Source organism: Phascolarctos cinereus, unplaced genomic scaffold (genome assembly GCF_003287225.1).
Source record: "Phascolarctos cinereus isolate Bilbo 61053 unplaced genomic scaffold, phaCin_HiC Scaffold_5;HRSCAF=322, whole genome shotgun sequence".
NCBI lineage: Eukaryota > Metazoa > Chordata > Mammalia > Diprotodontia > Phascolarctidae > Phascolarctos > Phascolarctos cinereus.
In genome coordinates this window covers 233,122,774-233,142,370 of record NW_027555958.1, presented here as the reverse complement: position 1 = coordinate 233,142,370, position 19,597 = coordinate 233,122,774, and positions in this window count along the sequence as shown.

The following is a 19,597-nucleotide window of genomic DNA, read 5'->3' as shown; positions in this document are numbered from 1 at the left end:
TACATAATTATTTACCTGTTGCCTCCTCCATTAGAATGTGTGTCCCTGAAGGACAGAGACCATGTTTTTTACTTTCTTTGTATCTTCAGGACTTAATATAATGCCTGGTTTATGGACCTTTAATTCATTTAATGCCATTTTGACTATCAGTTACTATAGCCATGGGACAGCTAGGTGTTTCAGTAGGTAGAGTGCTAGGCTTGGAACCAGAAGACTCATCTTCCTGAGTTCAAATGTGGCCTCAGACACTTACTAGCTGTGTGACTCTGGATAAGTCACTTCACTCTGTTAGCCTCAGTTTCCTCATCTGGAAAATGAGCCTGAAGAAGGAAATGGTAAACCACTCTAGTATCTTTGCCAAGAAAACCCCAAATGGGGTCACAAAGAGTTAGACATGACTGAAAAACAGTTTAATTAACAATTATAGTTATATTTCTGATTAGTCCCTCCTCCTCTGATGTTTTCTACAAACCAATCCTCTTAAAGTACCACTCTGATCACTCAAAGGTTCTCTAGCGTCAATTGCAGTAAGTCTAAAGTCCTCAGCCTGCCATGCAAGGCTTCCATTAGTTGACTCCTTTTATCTGCTCCAAATTTCCCACTATTTCCCCAAGTAGAACATTCTGCTCCCATCAGGTCGGTCTCTCTCCTAGTATTCCACAAACCTACTGGGCTCAATATCATTTCTGTGCCTTAGCTCATGTTTTATTTGGCCTAAAATGCCCTCTTTCCCACACCAACCCCATCCTTCAGCTCATATTTATCTTCTCTGAGAAGAGTTCCCTAACAGACCAACCCACGGCAATATTTCCCAATTCTTAGTTCTCTCAGGGCTTATATGCAGTCTATAAGCTCACAGTCAAGCATGTACCTCATATTGTCATAGGCTGTTGTTTTTTAAGTATGGTAGGGAGTAAGGGAGGTTTATGTGGAAAGACAATGGTGGTCTAGTGGAAAGACCACTATATTTGAAGTCAAGACATCAAGCCCTAACTCTGCTACTCTACTATGTGAGGTAAGGTGCAAGGTAAGGAAGATCACTTCACCAGTAGAGCCTCAGTTTCCTCATCTGTCAATTGAGGGAGTTGGCCAATCAGGGGTGAGGAACCTGCAGCTTTAGGCCACATGTGGCCCTCCAGGTCTTCAAGGGCAGCTCTTTGACTGAATCCAAACTTCACAAAATACCAGCCTCGAGGTCACAGGTTTCCCACCCCTGATTAGGGGCACTTTGTCTCTGGCCTGCTATTACATCATTCTCAGGTTAGAGACTGGCTCAGTAAAATCCTGTTAACAGGAGAGGATTCTGGGAAGATGGCAGAGTAGGTCAGAAAATTCCAACCTCTCAAGATTTTCCTCCACAAAAGAGATAAAACAGTACCTCGGGGCAAACATAGAGAGGTAAAAATAAATAAGAGAAGGAGAAGAACTGTTGTCCTCCTGGGATAATCTAAGATCTGAAGAAAAATCCCAGGAGGAGGTTTGGTGTAGGGATCATTTAAATAACTAGTGGCTAGCCCTGGGGTTAGCTGGGTTAGGAGGCTGCCTTAGAATTGGAATTACAAGGCAGAAGAAGAGGTGGAGAGATAGATTATAATCAAATATAGGAATTTCAGAGTTGATGGATGTGGAATATTTGTGGGTGATAACAAAATTAAGGAAATGACCACCTCTGTGTGTCTGCGGTGGAGTGGAGAAGTAGGTCATGGGAAATGAGTAAGACAAGGAATTAGGAGTTAAGGTACTTGCGGAAGTATCAATGTGTGTGTTGAAGTCCCCTAGTATGAGAGCAGAAGTTGGAGATGAGAGAAAAACTGGGAACCAGGCATTGACTTCATTCAGGAAGGAAGGAGAATGTCCTGGAGGTTTATATACAATAGCTAACAAAACTTGATTAGTTGATAAACATGTATTGAATGAACCTCAAAGGAGATGTTACTGAATGATTGGGGTAAAGGGAGAGCCTGAAAGTGGCAATGAGGAGCAAAGAATAATCCAACTAATTACTTGAAACAATTAACAACTTTAACAAAGTTGCAGGATATAAAATAAACCCACATAAATAATCAGCATTTCTATATATTACCAACAAAGCTCAGCAAGAAGAGATAGAAAGAGAAATTCCATTTAAAATAACTATAGACAATATAAAATATTTGGGAGTCTACTTGCAAAGACATACCCAGGAACTATACAAACTATACAAACTAGCAGAAAACACTTTTCACACAAAGTCAGATATAAACAATTGGAAAAATATTAATTGCTCATGAGTAGGCCAAGCTAATATAATAAAAATAACAATTCTACCTAAATTAATTTACTTATTCAATGACATACCAAACTACCAAAAATTACTTTATAGAGCTAGAAAAAATAATAAAATTCATCTGGAAGAACAAAAGGTCAAGAATATCAAGGGAATTAATGGAAAAAAATGAAAAGGAAGGTAGCCTAGCCATACCAGATACAAAACTATATTATGAAGCAGTAATCATCAAAACTATTTGGTACTGGCCAAGAAATAGAGCGGTGGATCAGGGGAATAGATTAGGCTACATAAGACACAGTAGTAAATGATGATACTAATATACACTTTGACAAACTCAAAGGCTCCAGCTTCTAGGATAAGAACTCACTATTTGACAAAAACTGCTGGGAAAATTGGAAAGCAGAAACTAGGCATAGACCAACATCTCACACCAGATACCAAGATAAAGTCAAAATGGGTGAATGATTTAGACATAAAAGGTGATACCATAAGCAAATTAGGAGAACAAGGAATAGTTTGAATCTATGGAAAAGGGAAGAGTTTATGACCAAACAAGAGATGAAGAACATCATGAAATGCAAAATGGATCATTTTGATTACATTTAAAGGTTTTGCACCAACAAAACCAGCCCAACCAAGATTATAAGGAAAGCAGAAAGCTGGGAAACAATTTTTACCACAAGTGTTTCTGATAAAGGCCTCATTTCTCAAATATATAGAGAACTGAGACAAATTTACAAGACTATAAGTCATTACCCAATTGAGAAATGGTCAAAGAATATGGAACAGGCAGTTTTCAGATGACAAAAATCAAAGCTATCTAGGGATATATGAAAAAATGCTCTAAATCACTGTTGATTAAAGAAATGCAAATTAAAACAACTCTGAGGTACCACCTCACACCTATTAGATTAGCTAATATGACAGAAAGGGAAAATGATAAATGTTGGAAAAAATGTGGGAAAATTGAAACACTAATGCATTGTTGGTGGAATTGTGAACTGACCCAACCATTCTGGAGAGCAATTTGGAACTGTGTCCAAAAGGCTATAAAATTATGCATATTCCTTGATCCAGCAATACCACTATTAGGTCTGTATACCAAGGAGATCATCAAAAAGAGAAAAGGACCTACATGTACAAAAAATATTCATAGCAGCTCATTTCATGGTGACAAAGAAATGGAAATTGAGAGAATGTCTGTCAATTGGAGAATGGCTGAACAATCCATGGTACATGAGTGTAATGGAATACTATTGCACTATAAGAAATGATAAGCAAGCAGATTTCAGAAAATCCTGGAAAGGTTTATATGAACTAGTGATAAATGAAGTGAGCAGAACCAGGAGAACATTGTACATAGTAATAGCAACATTGTGCAATGATCAACTATGATTGACTTAGCTCTCCTCAGCAGTACAATGATCCAAGACAAATTCCAAAATTCAAGATAGAAAATACTATCCACATCCAGAGAAAGAACTATGGAGTCTGAATGCAGATTGAAGCATACCATTGTGAAAAATACTAGCCATTTGGTTCCCAAAAAGTCAATAGGAAAACAGGACAGGGGGAGATTGGTTTATTGGTTTACACAAATATGTAAACAAGATGAGGGGGGGATTGGTTTTCACAGACTCTATAGAAACAACATATTGCATTGCAAGCACAGATGTTACATGGGACGTGCAGGAATGTTGGGACTTGTTGGGGGTTAAGGCCAAATAATCCTATATAACTGCCTGCTCTGCTTCTGTATATGTTTGTAGGTCCCATGAGGGAACATACACACCCAATTCTCGTGAGAATTGATAATAAACTTATCTCTTCTCCCACTCCACAACTTTGATTTCATTATTACCCAGCTAACTCTTGTTGGAAGAATTCACCAAGCCCAGTCTCGGGCTGAATTCTGAATCTAGTCTGGTGTTTTTATAAAAAATGTGGGGAATCATCTGGAATACTCCTGAGGCCCCTGGGGTGGTTATTTGAGGGGTAGGTGGAGGAAGAGATCTCCCACCAATTTTTGGCAGTCCTCTGCTTTTCTCTCCGGCACCTCTAGGCTGCACATGAGACCTGAGACTTCAGTATTTGCTGAATGGAATGTTTGAACAGGTCCAGGGAAGAAGGGAAGAATCAGCCACAGACCATGGGAAGTCAATATGTTGATCAAAGCAGAGGAAAATTTGTGGCTAGAGTACCTGCCTTGTTGGTCTAGAGAACCCTGATTTCTGGGGACTGTTGAGGCTAGCCTGGGTGGGACTTTCAGAGGAATGGTCTAGAAATGGGAGGGAGAAGCTCAAAGGAAAAGGTGCCAAGGGAGGGGAAGGAGGACCACCTGCCCAAAATTCCCCAAAATAATTCACTGTCAGGGGAGAATACTAGCAAATTGGGGTAGTGGGACTACCCAGGATAATGACAAAATGAGTTTCTTTTGACCAGTCAAGGTTAGAATTAGAATCATGTGCACTGCGTGTCTGTCTGTATGTATGTATGCAAATGTTTTATGTGTGCCAGAAAAATTTTTAAGTAATTTCTGAGGCCTGAAATTAGAGAAAGAATAGTGGGAAAGAACTTCTGTCTTTCAGTGGGAGATTGAGATTAGAATCAAAGAGCTGGGAGGTACTGATAAGGCTGATACCCAAGGCAATGTGTTTAGAGTTGTAAAAATAAGGGTTTTTCTGTCTTTTAATGTGATTACTTTAAGATTTCAGTGATTTGTTTAAAATGCATAGTAAAGCTGTGAAGGCTATTTGGGAAGAGAGAGAGGGAGAGTGCTGTTTTCTGGATTTGCAATTCTTATCTCCCTTCAGACTTCAGAACTGCAAAAGAAAGCTGCCCAGCCTTGGTGAGTGTAATTTAGGTGTGGGTAGGGTGTTTTGAGGAAAGCCAGGTGCTCTTAAATTCTCCACCCTTGGATGGTTTTTCTGGGTGCTTTTGTGCCAGCTTTAGATGGTTTAAGCATGTTGAGAAGGTGTGAGGAAGTTTAGGTTTGTTTTAGGTAGAAGGATTGAAAATGAAAATTTTGTAGTTTGATTTGAAAACCAATAAAATTATAGAGGGTTAAAAGGCCATCCACCTCTCAGGATAAACTGTAGGAGGGCTTTATTGAATCTAGCCAGAAAACTGACTACACTTGGTTCAAATTGCTGAAGCCTGAGATTTTCAGGAGGGTGGCTTTTCTGATAAGCCTTTAAAAAGGAGAGGGGACTTTTTCTTTGCTCCCTTAAGGAAGTAGGAAAGAAAAGGGGAGAGAATTATTTAGAGCAGGAATTATCACCACATGTCTTTTAAGGGAATATATGAATTTGTGGAGAATATTTCCTTTTAAAGGGCCAAGAATATTGGATTTAAAACAAAAATGTTTTTAAATGTTCATCATTAGTAATTATTGAAGAGGTCTAGGACTTTGGGGTGCTCCTGGGGAACACCCCAAGATCTCAACGCCAGGCCCTGCCTGAAAGAATTCAATTTAAATCTTCTTTCAGACAGAGGAAAAGTTTATTAGTGATAAATCACATAGGCCAGGTAACGCCCCTGAGGACGAGTGGGCATGAGAAAGTCTCAGCCTTTTGGGCATGAGATTCTCAGCCTCTGAATGGGGGCCAGGGTAGATCTTATATACTAAAGTGACTTTGGATAGCCAGAGGAGGGGTCTGGGAAAATAGTCTGGAAAAACAGTCTGGGTGAGAATTATGATTGGAATGTCTAAGAGATTGAATAGACAATGGGAATAGATAATGAAGGAACTGAAAGGCATCTGAATGAGATCAAAAAGGTGGGGCTAGGGCTTTCAAAGGGAGATGAGGGGCTGGGGTCTGTAGACAAATGGGAGCCAGATTCCCTTTGGGGCAAGGGGTGAAGACCTCGATTTGGGCCACACCCCATCAATTATAAATTTGGATCTGATTGGATTTAAGTTTACTGTTCTACAAAGGAAAAAAATAATGACGGTTATTATGGGACAGAAAAATAATGGAATGATTATAAAATGCTTAATACAATTGCATATGTTAGATATGGCATTATTATTATTTAATGTAATTGTTAAAAGTACGAAGAGTAATAAGATCGATAATTTCTATATGTGATAATCTGGAAATGCAATTGATGTTATCCAAAGTTTATTGTTTGTGTGACAAAAGTTATTACTGTATTTCTAAATTGTATCGTATTTGTAAAAGCTCTTAGATTATAAAATTTGAGGGACTATTGTGAAGTGGAAATGGTGTTAAAGTAACTCTTGACCTGGAATGGGTCTTTTAGTGATAAAAATGGGATAATCTGAAACTGTTAAAATATCTAGTGAGATATATTTGGTTATAAGCAAGTAATAATTATATTGATATTTACTATGATAGCAGATTTTCATTTAAAATCCTGATTATAAAAATATATGGTGGTTTAAAGTTATAGTTTCAACATATTATTTATGAGATGAATGATTTTCTGTACAAGTGACTTAGAAGTGCATTCATCTAAATTGATAATGGGTTGTTTCAAAGTTTATTACTATTGTGGAAATAATTTTATAATGTATGCCCTGTGGTACAAACATAATGTACTGTGAACAACTTATTGATATGTACTGATTTGGAATTAATGAAATATTTTCTCATATAAAAGGGCCTCAATTAGAAATTTAAATTTTTTTTTCTTTTCTTCAACTCAGGCCTTCTTTAGGCTAAAGACTGGGTTTGTTGGGAGATGGGCCACATGGGCAAGGTTCTTAAGACAAGGACTAAAGGATGTGGGGAATGACCCAAATGTCTTGATTGGGAATGTCAGTGAGGTTGAATAGGATCTGGATGGAATCTGGAATCTAGATATGGCCCAAGGCTATCAGACCAGTAAAAGACAATGAAAGGCTAGCATAGATAATAAAGAAAAGCCAGTCTATTTGGGTGGGAGGGGCCTCAGGAGACTGTTGGACCTGGTGGAGGGGTCCAGAAAGAAAGAAAGGGGTTTTTTTCAAGTATGCTTCAAGTTTTTAATATATTGGTTATATATTTCTGAATTTTCTTATATGATGTAATCTGGTAAGCAATTGTGTCAGCTATCTTGTTGGAAGGGCAATTTCTTTTATAATCTGGAATGTTGTTAGATTAAGAATTGTGCCATCAGAGAAAGAGAAAAAGGAATGAGTCAGGGCTTTTGAGGCATTCTATGGTCCCATTCTGTAACATTTCCTTTTAAGTACTGTAATTTAAGAAATGAGAACTTCCAAGCTCTATCTATGTTTTAGTCTAAGTTTTAGCTGGGGATTATTTAGCTCTCACTTATGAAGTTTAAAATTGTTAACTAAGCTATTTGGAGTTATTGTTTAAGTCAAGCAGTGGTAAAAATATGTGTGTGTGTGTGTGTGTGTGTGTGTGTGTGTGTGTGTGTGTGTGAAAAGAAACTTGGTGATTATAAAAAAAAAGATTTTGTAAAATCTCATAATTCTTTTATCAACCCTGTGCAGGATTTGTGTTATGGAACTCTTACTGAATAAATGGCTCATTACAGAGACCTTTTTGAGTAGAGAATTTAGGTAACTAGGAATTTTACAGTAATTAGGAAATTGTAAGCTGTTTTTAAGAAAAAGAGATTTTTTATGAAGAAAATGTTTTGATGAAATCTTTGATATTTCCTTAGAGGGCCTTTGAAATTTCTATTTGCAAACTAATTTGCTGCAGTAATAATTTGTTGTTCATGAAAATTATGTCCAAACCTACTATGAATTTAGAGTTTCATTCCTGGGTTTGTTGTGTCCTTGGATTGGACTTAACTGGGTGCTTTTAGAGAAATAGTCTCAATGGAAGCATAATCAGAGATCTAAGGCTAGTGATTAATACTAAAGCATCTAAATTTCTGTAATAAACTGTAAGTAGGAAAGATCTTACTGTTTTGATCTGAATTCATTCCATGGCCTAGCAAGAGTTAAAATTACTGTTTGAACTTACATGTATGAGATTTGAGTCCTGAAAGTGTCTCATTCTTTCAGATTAAGTATGATTAGAGAGGGATAAATAAGCTTGAGAAACAGAGAGGCAAATCTATTTAGAGTAGCAGCTTATGATCTTAATGGAAATTTTATTTTGCTCAGGATGTTATTAGGAACCAGAACATGTGTAGGAAGTTATGCAAAATACTTAGAGCTCACTTTTTGGAGATATTCTCTAATTAATGTGAAACTATAGTCACACCTGAAACCCCGATGAAGGGAATTTGCTCTCCAAGATCTTGGAGACTGTTAATGAACTATTATTCTGAGTCTAACTCCAGCTATGGTTAACAAGGAACTGATTGAGCCACTGACCCATGACGTCAGCAACCTGCAAAGAGATTTGTGAGCTGCCTCTATGACCTGCAAGAGGTGTTCTCATGGGAAGGTCAGGAGAACGACTTTTCTGCATGGCTGAGGTAGGATTCTCCTAATTCAATTTCCCACTATAACACCTGGCAGACTTTAAGCCTGGCTCAATGCAATTGGTTACTATATAACTTCTGCCTGGAATTGACATGAATCTAGAGAAGCATTGTTACCTTACTTTAGTTATGTCCCTGTTTTTTCATGACAAATTCCTATAATCATAAGTTTTGTAAGCATAAATACTGAATCTATTAAACAATAGATTGATGCAGAAACATCTGGGGTTATTATAGTAAGATGCAAGTATAAGATTGAGTTATTTGGCCTAGAATTTCAGAATTAAGTATTCAGTCTTGATATGTTACTAATGTATTCCTGTATCAGTCAGGATCCTTTAATTTCTCATTATGGTATGAGGATAATTAGGCCAGGAGATTGTGGAACCAGGATATTATTCTGTTACTTAGTTAATACTTAGTTAATATTAAAGTTGCCCTCAGTTTATTACACTTAATTAATATTAAAAGAAGAATAACTTGTGAGTTATCTTGTAAATTCCTTGAAAGAAGCATCCATTTTAATTAAAGATTATTTATTTGTACATGACTAGAAGTTGGGATTGTTTTATTATTTGATATGTTCTGGTTTTAAATTAACTACTATGTATTGAAGTCTGTTATTAATTCCTTAGTGGAATCTCATCCTCCTGATGGGGGAATATGAATAGGAATGAATAACGAATTAAAGCAAGGTATAAAACTAGAAATAATGCAGAGTGTAAGGCTAGGTTCTAATTTTTCTAATTTGAGTTTCTTAAAATATGACAATTGGCCAAGTTTCCAATTTTGATCTTGTAATGGTGGAGACATGGGAGTTGAATTAATTTTCGTTATTTGCCCTGGTTATTGGCAAGGTAATTTAAAAATTATGTTGAGATCAATCTTGTAGGGGAGTGGACACAAGAAGGAGGATCTCTACAAGAAGAGAGTCTGCTGGACACTGTTTGAACAGCACTTAGACCAGAAGACTTCACCAGATGATGTCCAGAGTGTTGGACAGTTGTATGAGAAGAAACTTCTGAAGTTTTAAATGGACAATTTATTATTACTTTTGGGTCTCTGTATCTGTACTTAATAAGAGGACGGCCCCCTTTTTAATTTGTCAATGTGTTGGTCAATTTCTCCCTTCCTTCTCCCATATTGTTTTAAGTCCCCCAAATTCCTCGAGGAGACGTTGCCCAGCAGCACAGCCCCAGATAGAACCATCACTAAGTCATTGCAAGGTTTAACCAATTTAGCTGAGGAGTTGGCAGAGAACTCTGGAATAGATAATTGATTAAAGGGATGGTTAGAATCGTGGTTTGACAAAATGGAAAGGAATGGCTGTATCCATTCAAGAGTAGTAACTGCTGTAGGATGTTGTATAATTCCATGCACTAGGGGACTGGTACAATGATTGAAAGAGACATCCCTCACTAAAGATTATCCCAGTAGGACCCACAGTGGGAGTTCAGATGGCAGGCTCTAGCAATGTAAGGATGATGATTGAAAGTACCAATGAGACTTTCCCGAGTGATGGAGAATGTGAAATCATGTTAAGGAGATTAGAGGATAAGGAAATTGGGAAGATGTGAGAACCAAATCCTTATTAAAAGAAAATGGGGGAATTGTGAGAAATGCTAACAGTTTGGTTCCCACAGAATCAATAGGAAAATAGGACAGGGGGAGATTGGTTTATTGGTTTACTGGTTTACACAAATATGTAAACAAGATGAGGGGGAGATTGGTTTTCACAGACTCTATAGAAACAACAGATATTACATTGCAAACACAGATGTTACATTGGACGTGCAGGAATGTTGGGACAAGTTGGGGGTTAAGGCCAAATAATCCTATATAACCACTTGCTTTGCTTTTGTATACGTTTGTGGGTCCCATGAGGAAACATACACACCCAATTCTCATGAGAATTGACAATAAATGTATCTCTTCTCTCACTCCACAACTGTGATTTCGTTATTACCCAGCGAACTCTTGTTCAGTGAATTCAATCTCAGGCTGAATTCTGAATTGAGTCTGGGGTTTTTATAACACTATTTTCACCTTTTGCGTGTGTGTGTGTGTGTCTTTTCCCTTTTGTTCTGATTCTTCTTTCACAACATGACTAATGTGTAAATCTGTTTACATGATTGCACATGTATAACCTATATCAAATTGCTTGCTGTCTTGGGGAGGAGAGATGGGAGGGAATGAGAAAAAATGTGAAACTCAAAATCTTATACAAAGTGAATGTTGAAAACTATCTTTACATGTAATTGGAAAAAATAAAATACTATTTACTAAAAAAAAAAGAAAGAAAGAAAGAGAGAGAGAGAGAGAGAGAGAGAGAGAGAGAGAGAGAGAGAGAGAGAGAGAGAGAAAATTCTACTAGGAAAAACTTCATTTTGTACATACCAAAACATGCTGTATGTCAAATCAAACATCAAGGGAAGCATTTAGAAGGTTTAGAGCAAAGGGATGGTACACGACAACTTTTATGTATGTTGGCTGCCTGGATACAAGCAAAATTCAATTATGAAAGTTAAAAACCATCTTTATCCAACCATATATTGTTTTATTGTCACATAAAAATTTTATTTTCAATAAAGTCACTGGTGAATAAAAAAAAAAGTAATCCAACTCCCCCCCCCACAACCAATGAGTTTGTGTGAATAAGTAAAAGTACAATCAATCCTAGAAGAGGTGGCCAGAGAAGTTGTGTCATCAGGAAAGAACCAGGTCTCAGTGATTGCAAGAAGATTGTTGTTTTTCTTCGTTCTCAGAGAGGATCAATGACATCATGGGGTGATGTCTTAACTTGTGCATGTGAGTGAGGCAGAGCAGCACAAAGTCCTCAGCCTCACTCTCTCCTCCAGAATCACTGGAGTCCACTGGCAAGACAAAGGTCAAGATGACTGGATGGCCCAGGATGCAGTGAGTGACCTTGACCTTTCTAAATTAAGGTCTTTCCCAGGTTTCAGTTTGTCTGAGGCCATGCCCATTCAATAACTAAGGACTAGGTAAGAATTGAGACAAAAGATGATGCAACTTACCATACCAAAGATACGTCTGGGAGTTTCTTGCCCGAACAGAAAACAATTGCTATTTACACTCACTTTAAGCGTCAAAAACTAAACAATGAGCTACAGAGGCTTGGGATGGGTCTATTATTGGCCATTCAATGAAAGCCGGTATGATTTGGATTTAAATTATGGTCTTCCTAACTCCAGGCCCTACTCTCTATCCACTGAGCCATCTAGCTTTTTTCAATGCTTCACTTATAAATGCATAATAGACAGAATCAAGATTTATGCTAATAAGGTGCTAACTGAAAAATCATCGAACTTTCTCATGAAAACAACATTAGAAGTAGTGGAAAGCAAAAAAAAATGAAGACATTTTGGGTCACTTTGTTAGAAGCACAAGCAGAGGAAATTTGTGTGCAGAAAAAAGTGGCAAACAATGCAAAACCATGATCTCTTGCAGGTGTGGAATCTGCTTGGAAATTGGGTAAAGACAAGAAACTGAAATCAGGGATGAAAAAACATGGAGAGAGACATTGGCAGAAAATTCTCTCAAATTACACATTCTGCAATCAAACAAATGTTATGTTAAAGGAGGAGTTTGAAGATGTTAGTAAAATTAGTTTCTTCAGACAGTGAGGACTCAGTGTGTCTATAAAAGGTCAGCTAAATGAGGAAAACTAAAACATTAGGAATTTGATGTATTTTGAAATTTTTAAATGTTTTGGTGTAATAGTATTTTTTCTGTGAAATAGAGTCATCGGACAGACTTACTATCACTCTGCTCAATATAATATGTAATAGTCTGGAAAAAAGAACCCACCAAACAAAATGTGAATGTTTTGAGTCATTGAATAATAAGGTCCTGCTAAGATACAATCACTTGGCTTTATGGCATCAGTGTGTCACTTAATTTCAAAGCCTCGTTGATATAATCATAAATATACAATGTTACTTGAATGCATTGTATGCTTTCGGATAAGGAAGAAAGTTGAAGATAATAAATTGTATACCTAAAATAGCATAATATTGGGGAACAAACTTTCTTATATAATAAATTGTTTGACATTATTCTGATAGGCTTTTAACTTAAATGTTAAGCTCAATTTTTGTAGTATAATGTATGAAATTATACATCATAAATATCAAGTTGTGTGATTTAATTTAATGAAAAGCAGCAAAGTTCATGAATTGTACCAAAAACATTTGAACTCTGATAAGTCAAATTAGCAATTTTAATGTCACTTAGATGAAAATTGATTAGAATAAGTATTAGACCATCATTTTCTATGGAGAAGTGAAGAATTTATGACACTGCTTGTTTCTTTCACCTCAAGTATTCTATTCTTCACACCTTGGTTAAAGATTATATACAATCACTTAGTTCTATGCACTGAATGCACCAAATTAGCCAGACTAGCTAGATTGTTTGTTGTTGTTGTTTTGTTAAATTATCAAACCAGGAAAAGATAACATGTCAAATTTATTTATAATAACTCTAGAGTTGACTTTCAAGTATTAGAAATTGAAATTGGTAGACTAAATATAAGAAAATATTAGAATAGTTGCATCTGTGTTTGTGTCCTTTCTATTTTCTATTTAAAAATTCAATCGTGACCCTTTTGCTGTTGAAATTGTGTATTACTAAATAAAAAACTCAAATCCTTAGGGAAAAAAATTTATTTTCACTTCCAAGTTCTCTCCTTCCCTTCACCTTTTCTCCCACTCCTTGATAACACAAGAAATACAATACCTGTTATACGTATGAAGTTAGGCAAAACATATTTCCACATTAGCCATGTTGTGAAAAATTTAAAAGCAAAAAAAAAAAGTGAAAGAAAATGTGCTTCAACCTGGAGTACTATAACCATAGTGACCCTACAGTACACTTACATGCTTAGCTGCCTCACCCTATCTTTATGTTCCCAGATTTCAACTCCTCTTTCTATCAGTAGCTATAATTCTGAAAGTAAAACTAGCTGAAGAGCAGAACTTACTGAGCTAACAGTAATGAAAATAATAAAAATAACAATTTTCAAAGTGACCTTGATACAGCTTTTTAAGCTCTACAAAGCACTTTACCTACATTATCTCATTTGGGCTTCATAACAACTGAAAGATGGTAAGTATAAATATTAGGAAGAATCATCCTCATTTTACAGATGAGAAAGATGAGACTCAGAAAAGTTAGGTGACTTGACCATGGAAATACAGCCAGTATAACTCAAATCCAATTCCCTCATGACTCCAGGTCCACAGTGTTTCACAACTATAAATACAAATTGTTGAAAATAAAAAGAAATGTTTTACATTCTAAATAAAATACATTTTTCAACCCAACAGCAAAAGCCTGCACTCTTCAACCACTGGCAATAAGCTGCTAGATCAATTAATCAGCACATTAAATCCCTGCACTGTGCTTAGGTTCATTTTTTATTATTAGTCTCTGCTTGTGCATGTTACAACTACTTCCTTCTTCTGGGGGAATCTCTAAATTTCAAAATTTTAGCTCTAGCTTTAGTTGATGAATTGGGGCTTTGTGCCAAGGCCAGGCTCTATCTGCTCTGCTTTTGGGTGGGGGTGGTCAGCTCTACCTAGTCTCCCATTGGGTCAATGAGGCTCCTGAGCTGCTCCTCTACCTTCCCTGGTGATGTCCCCATCACCCTTCTCTCATCTTTGAAGTAAAGAGCACTAGATCTACAAGGCTCTCTCTCGTACCTTTTGGGTTTTTGTTTTGGTTTGGTTTTTTTGGCTAGGCAATGGGGTTAAGTGACTTGCCCAGGGTCACACAGCTAGTAAGTGTTATGTGTCTGAGGTTGGATTTGAACTCAAGTCCTCCTGAATCCAGGGCTGGTGCTCTATCCACTGCCACACCTAGCTGCCCCTCTCTTGTACCTTAAGAGAGAGTATTAGGAACCTCGGAGCTCCTGGGCCTGGAGTGAGGTGAGCTAAGAGCTTAGCCCCTCATTGGTCATCATTTGCTGCCCACTGACCCTGCTCATTAAACTTCCAAGATTTCCCTCCACCTTGCCTTTCTGACTACCCTGATTCCCTTTCTCAAGGGAGCCCTCTACTTTTTCTGCCTCTAGACACAAAGTCCTGCAGGCTGCATACCTTTGGCCATTTCTGGTTGCACTGGGAGGCTACCCTGCACTGGCTCTGCTGGCAGAACCCCTTTCCTATCACCCCTTAAGCAATTCTGGGGTGGAAGAAGTCAGTTATTGAGTTACTCATTAGATTTTTTAAAATCATTATTCAGTCTAGTGTGAACTTCAGAGTTTTGCTGTAGCAAGCATGTGGTGGCTGAGCAGTCTGCCTCCCATTCAGGCAGCCATCTTGGCTGGAAATCCTCAATTAGGTTTATAACATATAACTGGAAATTCAAGAGCCAAAAAGCAATAAAGAGTTCCATAATTCCATTATGCTTAGAACTCTGAGTTACTCCCCACTCCAATGTTATCTATCAGCATGCTTGGCTAAAACTGGGCGAGGTTATTTCTAAAACGTTACCATCTGTACTTTCTTTGGAATAGGAAGATAATAAAGTACTTTGTTTTAAAAGGCCCTCCTTCCTTCAGTTTGTGCTGGGCTAACATAAAGCCAAGTTTTTGGTTTTATGTTATAAAACAGAGTGCCAGAGTCAAGTGCGTATACAAAATGACTGTTTCATTTAGACCTCACCCCCTGTCCTTTGTCTCTTTTATAAATTGCTGTTCCATCACGTTGAGTGACAGCCTGGCCTCAAAGCGCTACCCCACTGATTCACTCTCTTCTCCATTCATAAGCCCTTATAGGAGTTGGCTGGACAGGCATGCTACTTACTTCTGGACCTTCTAGAGGAGGTCCAGTTTTTCCTGGGTCAACCCAGAACTCACAATGATGGAATGCTCTGCCCTTTTGAAATGATGGGCCTCAAAAGCCACCTTTATCAGTTGGAATTCCTTCTCCCAGGCTGGGCAGTTTGGCTCTGGTCTTAAAAGCATCCGAAGTAAGAAGGCATGAGGGCAAAATGAACTTCTGACTTGGATAGAATCATCCTGAAAGCCAGATTGGAGGTATCTGCCTTGACCATAAAGGGTCCAAGTACAATATGACAAAAGAGATACCAGGAAAGAATTAGAGAGTGAAAGTGGTCTTTGATGGCAAGGGACAGTGAAGTGCAATGGAAAGACCACTAGCTTTAGAACCAGAAGACCTGGTCCAAATCCTGTATCTGCCATTATCTACTTGTATGACCTTGGGCATATCACTTAACTTTCTTGGGTCTTAGTTTCCTTACTTTGAAATGAAGGGCTTAAATTAGATGGTTTTCTGAGGTCCCTTCCCAGTTCTAGATCTAAAAATTCTATCATTCCCAGTTTTGTTAAATCTTCCTGTTTTCCTTTGAGGCCCTGGACCAGACAGTTCCCTCTTTCATACTTTGATTTCCTATAAAACGTACTACTGTACCCATTTCTTCAACCCGTATTTCTCATCCAATGGGTGTAAATGTCTGGAGGAAGTCAACTAGATTTAGGCCCATGTCCAATGAGGACAATTCTCCTGCAAATTGGAGACAAGAGACAACCTCTGTTCTTTCTATAGCCAGGCAAGTTTCTCCCAGATTGTGTTCATCATGCCTTCTTGAAACTGATCAATTAAGACAGCCACATTCTATGCTGTGGGTTCAAAATGAATTGTTACACTCTACTGAGTTATGCCACCTCCTATAGCTGACAGACCAGATAGTTGGAAGTCTTTTAGCACAACTGATTCTTAAAGATTCTTTCCATCCTCCTCCTTAAATTGTTCAAAGTTGACCATCAGAGGCTATGATAATGAATGGTATGGTCCTGTCCCAGACATGGTTGACTAATGTGGAAAATAAAAATCTTATGCTGGTTTGAGTCAAGGTAAAGTTCTGTGATCTGTGGAAGTTCTGAAAGAACTGAAAGATGTTATTTTTAGTGATATTTGAAGGATCACAGAAAATGAGAGGAGAGGCACAAGATTGGAGAAGGCTGAACACTGTCCTGATTTTCCAAAAAGGGAATTGAACAGTCTGCAAACTATAAACCCACGAACCCAACTTTGATTCCTGGGGAAATTTTACAATGGATTATTAAAGAGATGCTAGGCAAGCATCTAGAAAGAGAAGCAGTGTGATTACGAAGGGCCAGTTCATCGAGAAGGGGTTATGCCAGACAAACCTCATTTCCTTTCTTAATAGGATTACTAGACCAGTAGATGAGGGGAATGATGTAGCTGCAGTTTGCCTAGAATTTTAGCAAGTCTCTTGATAAAGTCTCTACACTTTTGGAGAATATGGAGAGTTATGAATTGGACAACCATGCAATCAAACAGATTTAGAATTGCTTGGAGGACCAGATTCCACCTTATTGCAGCTATGGGTACCTCCCCCCTTTTCAGCTTCCTTTGTGTATTGCTTTCCCCCATTAGATTGCAAGCCTCTTAAGAGCAAGGACTGTCTTTATTTTTGGTGTTTGAATCCCCAGTACATAGCACAGAGCCAGCATGGAGTAGTGTTTAATAAATGTTTATCATGGGGCAGCGAGGTGGCACAGCGGATAGAGCACCGGCCCGTGAAGTCAGGAAGGCCTGAGTTCAAATTCAGCCTCAAACCAAACACCTGACACTTACTAGCTGTGTGACCCTGGGCAAGTCACTTAATCCCAATTGCCTAAAGAAAAAAAAATGTTTATCAGCTGACTGAATTCCTCATATCCTGAATACAAAGGAGCCACAGAAAGCTAGAGTGGCTTTCACATGCTTAGCTAATGGGTCTTGAAGCGAGATTCACTCTCTTGAATTACCTTAAAGTGCTCTGAATGCCTATCCCTGTTAAATAGTCTTCTCCTGCTATGGCTCCATAAATAACCTTTGGTTAACACTGTAGGTCATTCTCTATGAACATCTCATTTTGTTTCAATCTTAGTTTCTAAACTATCCAGTCAGGCCCAACCCAGAAACAGCTCTGGACTATTGAACATTTTTATCAATGACTTTGATAAAGGCATAGAAGGTATAGTCATCAGATTTGTAGATGACACAAAGCTGGAGGGATACATCCTACAAACACTAGATGAAAAAGTCATGATCCGAAAGAATCTCATCAGACTAGAGCATTGGACTGGATTTAGTATGATGAAATTCAACAGGGAAAGATGTAAATGCTTATACTGGTTATAAGTATAAAATAGAGGAGACATTAATTAATTAATTAATAGCAATCATTCTGAAGAAGTTCTAGGGGCTTTAGTGGGTTGCAAGCTCAACATGAGATGCCATAAAAGCTAACACAATCTTGGGCTATGTTACAAGTGACACAATATCCAGAAATAGGGATGTGAGAGTATCACTATGCCCTGTCCTCCTCAGATCCCACCTGAAGCATTATGTTCATTTCTGGCCTTAAGAAGGACATTAATCTGGAGAATGCCCAAAGGAGGGTAACTGGGTGGCGAAGACCCTTGAGTCTCTGACATATATGGGTCAGTTGAAGGAACAGGACGTGTTTACCCTGGACAAAGAAGACTCCAGGGGATATGATGGCTGTCTCCAAGTATTTGAAGAAATGTCATGTGGAGGTCGATTTAGATTTATTCTATTTGACCCCGGAGGACAGAACCAGGAGTAATGGATGGGAATTACAAAGAGTCTAATTTAGGCCTAATGTCAGATATTCCACATGCAGGATGGGGGTGTTGTATGACTCAAAGGGAGGTAGAATAGACATCTCTAGTCTCTTCTCCCCATACCCATATCCAAGAGAGACTTTATTTCCTAACAGGAGGGGAAGCAGGAGGTTAAGGCCACAAGCTTGACTACTTTGTCCTCCTCAAAGAGAGGGGTACTGGGCTCGCATCATATCTATTTGCTCCCTTAAATATCATTAGTCTAGTGCAGGGGAGGGGAACCTGCCACCTTCTAGGGAAACATGTATCCTTCTAGATTCTTAAGTGCAGCCTTTTGACCGAATCCAAATTTTACAAAAGAAATCCTTTTAATAAGGATCTACCAGGCCACACGTGGTCTCAAGGCTACAGGTTCCCCACCCCTAGTCTAGGGTATGTGGTTTTCAGGTTCAAGCTAAACTTCTGATCACTTTTTCTTTTTTTTCCTAGTTTACACTTTCTATTTTTATTTATTTATTTTTATTAATTTATTTATTTTAAGTTTTCAACAATCACTTCCATAAGCTTCTGAGTTTTAAATTTTTCTTCCCCTCCCTCCCCCTGACCACCGTTTCTTAATAGAGAAAGGAGGACCCCAAACTTTATATCCCTTCCCACCAAATACCAGTTCCACAATAAACACACATAGGAAGCAGTAATCTATTTATCCAAGTTGATAGCAAAACAGAAATCAGAGAAAGTATACATATGATAATATATGCCAAACAATACAGAGTAAAGGAGCTCACCCTCTGAGAGTGAGATAACTGCTCAACTGAAAGAGAAAGTCCCAGATATTACCCAAAGGGGAAAATTTCCCAAAGTTTCTAGTGTAGCAAGCTGGGGATAGGGACATGACAGAGAAATGTTGGCTCCTCTCATGATGGTTTTTTCCCAGAGTCTTATTTTCCATTAAGTAACCTAGAGTCGATTTGGCACCACCCATTTTCTCTCTTGAAGCCAGAAGCCAGAAGCACCTGAAGTGACTGCCTAGTACAAGGAAACGGGAGAGCCTTCCCCCAAGAAGTCCCGAGCTCCTCTTCAACTCCACTCCCCTCTTTCCCACAGGTGTGGGCCATTGATCTCCTAAGAATTATAATTATCCCAAAGTTGATTAGACTTGAATGTGGTACGTTTCCTCTCCTTGGAGGTCTTCAAGCAGAGCTTGGTTGACCATTTGTAAGGAATGTTATAGTGGGAATTCCTTTGGTGGTAGGTTGGACTGGTTGGTTCTGAAG